Below are 3,011 nucleotides of genomic sequence, written 5' to 3' on the forward strand. Positions count from 1 at the left end.
CCCAACATGGCGGCGGCGGGCTCTGTGGGCTGGGAGTGCTGAGGGATCGTGGCCTTGTCCCGGCTCTGCCCGAAAAGCTCCCGCCAAGCCCCAGTGTTCCTCTTGTGAAATATGCGTATTTTATGATTGGCTTTTCGCAAATATTAAAATTAATATGTGTTGCGTTAGAAAGTGAAGCTGTATTCATTTTCTTAAGTAGTGTGTTAAATATAGTTTTATGTTGTAACAGAAGGTTAAAATAGAAACTATGCTATGTAGGATACTTTTTTTCTAAAGAAAGGACTCACAGCGAGATAGCAGCCACAGGACACCTGAATCTTTCAGAGAAAGAGAATTTATTGCTCCATTATCAGAAGAAACTAACTTCCTGCCTCACTCAGCCCTAGAGAGGCCGTCAGGATTCAGAGGAAGAAGCTGACACTGCCCAGACAGAATGCTGTGTTTGAATGGAATTTATGTATCATGGATGAGGTGTATGAATATGCAACAGGCTGTTGCTTTTAAGGGTTAATCCTCTGTTAACGTGGGTCCTTTTTTGGGCTTATTTTGCCCAGAAAGAGGCACCCGGACATCCATAACTCTTTGTTTTTATTGTCTCATATTGTCCTAATCCAAATTGTCCACATTGTTACTACTCTAATTATATTGCTATTTTCATAACCATTTTATTACAATTAAACTTTTAACAATTTAAAAACAAGTGATTGGCGTTTTTCACACTGAGGTTGGAAGGGAGCACGGCGGTGCCACCTCCCCTCTCACTCCAGAACACGTGGCACAGGGCTGTGCCCACATGGGGCTGGCACATCTCCAGTTGGGGACACTCCATGACCTCTCTGGGCAACCTGTTCCAGAGAAAAACTTCTTCCTTCTATTCAGCTGGAACTTGCTGCACATTTCCCATCCTTTCCCTCCCATGTGCTGGTGGTTGCACCCCTGAGCAGAGTCTGCCTCCATCTCCTTGGCACCCATTCCTCAGAGCCCAGAGCTGCACACAACACTCCCAATGTGCTCTCCTCAGGGAGAATAGGGATGCAGGATCCCTGACCCCAACACTCTGCTCTCAGCAGCCCTATAAGGACAGAGGTGGTGACATCTTCCCAGGTAGTGCCTTCCCACCATGGTCCTTAGCACCACTGTGCCACCAGCAGCACTGTGCAGAAGGTGGTGCCAAGGAAGGTCCCATTCCTTGGGTTTTGTGGATTAAAGATAATATTTTTTTTTATTTTAGAGAGCTAAAAGCAGCCTGCTCAGTGCAGGGAGGAAGGTGTTCAAGCACCATCTCCTCACACACCTGCAGTTAGCAGCAGTGTTGTTCGTGTCAGACTCCATTGGGAAGAAATTTTGTCCTTTATTCCAAACCCAGGAGACTAAACTCCTTCCCTCTCACAGGATTTGCAGTGTTTAAAACCTCACATAAACCAGCCAGCCTCCTTCCCCCAGTTCCATGGAGCAAAACACAAAAACCTTGGCGCTGTGGGGTTGTGTCCTGCAGGAGTGGCTCAGCCAGGCTGTGTTCCCAGGCAGTGAGGGAGGAAGCAGGAGGGAGGCACAGGCAGTCTGCTCGGCTCCTGCTGCCCTTCCTGCCCTGCAGAGGCACAGGCCCTGCTTCCTTCCTCCTGCCCTGTGTGGGGTGAGAACAGCCCTGTGTGGCTGGGATGTTGTCCATCCCTGGGTGAGGATCCCTGGATCCCTCATTCCCACCTCTCTCAAATCTCTGGGCTCTTTAGGAGCTGAGCACAGGCACTGTTTCCTTCCTCCTGCCTTGTGTGAGGTGAGAACAGCCCTTGGGTGTCCATCCCTGAGTGAGGATCCCTCATTCCCACCTCTCTGAAATCTCTGGGTTCTTTAGGAGCTGAGCACAGGCACTGTTTCCTTCCTCCTGCCTTGTGTGAGGTGAGAACAGCCCTGTGTGGTTTGGGTGTTGTCCATCCCTGGGTGTTTGAGAATCCCTCATTCCCACCTCTCTGAAATCTCTGGGCTCTTTAGGAGCTGAGCATAGACTCTGCTTCATTCCTCCTGCCTTGTGAGCAGTGAGAACAGCCCTTGGATGTTGTCCATCCCTGAGTAAGGATCTCTCATTCCCACCTCTCTGAAATCTCTGGGCTCTTTAGGAGCTGAGCACAGCTCCTGGGCTTGCAGCAGCTGGCAGGAGGGGGATGATGCCTGCAGAGCTCTGGGACATGTCCCCATCCATATACACACAGCAGAGGGATGTCCCTGCCTTACCCCCACCTTAACTGGGTTGATTTTGCAGAGGCTTGGCCAGAAGTTTTTTACAGAAAGAGTGATAAAGTTCTGGAATGGCTGCCCAGGGAGGTGGTGGAGTCCCCATCCCTGGGTGTGTTTAACAAAGCCTGGATGTGGCACTGGGTGCCAGGGTTTAGCTGAGGTGCTGGGGCTGGGTTGTGTGAAAAACACCCATCACTTTATAATAGTAATAGTTTTAATAGTAAACAGTTTAATAGTAATAAAATGGCTATAAAATAGCAATATAATTAGAGTAATAACAGTTTGGACAATTTGGATTAGGACAATATAAGACAATAAAAACAAAGAGTTACAGATAGCCCAGGTACCTCTTTCTGGGCAAAATAAGCCCGAAAAAGGACCCACGTTAACAGAGGATTAACCCTTAAAAGCAACAGCCTGTTGCATATTCATACACCTCATCCATGATGCATAAATTCCATTCAAACACAGGATTCTGTCTGGTCAGTGTCAGCTTCTTCCTCTGAATCCTGATGGTGTCTTCAGGACTGAGTGAGGCAGGAAGAAGTTCATTTCTCCTGATAATGGAGCAATAAATTCTCTTTCTCTGAAAGATTAGGTGTCCCGTGGCTGCTATCTCAGTGTGAGCCCTAAAACTATATTTAACACACTACCTAAGAAAATTAATACAGCATAACTTTCTAACATAACACATATCATATTCATTTTAATATTTGTGAAAAATGCCAGTCATAAAATACGCATTTTTCACAGTTGGACTCGATGATCTTGAAGGTCTC

The sequence above is a fragment of the Geospiza fortis genome, unplaced genomic scaffold (assembly GCF_000277835.1).
Source record: "Geospiza fortis unplaced genomic scaffold, GeoFor_1.0 scaffold506, whole genome shotgun sequence".
NCBI lineage: Eukaryota > Metazoa > Chordata > Aves > Passeriformes > Thraupidae > Geospiza > Geospiza fortis.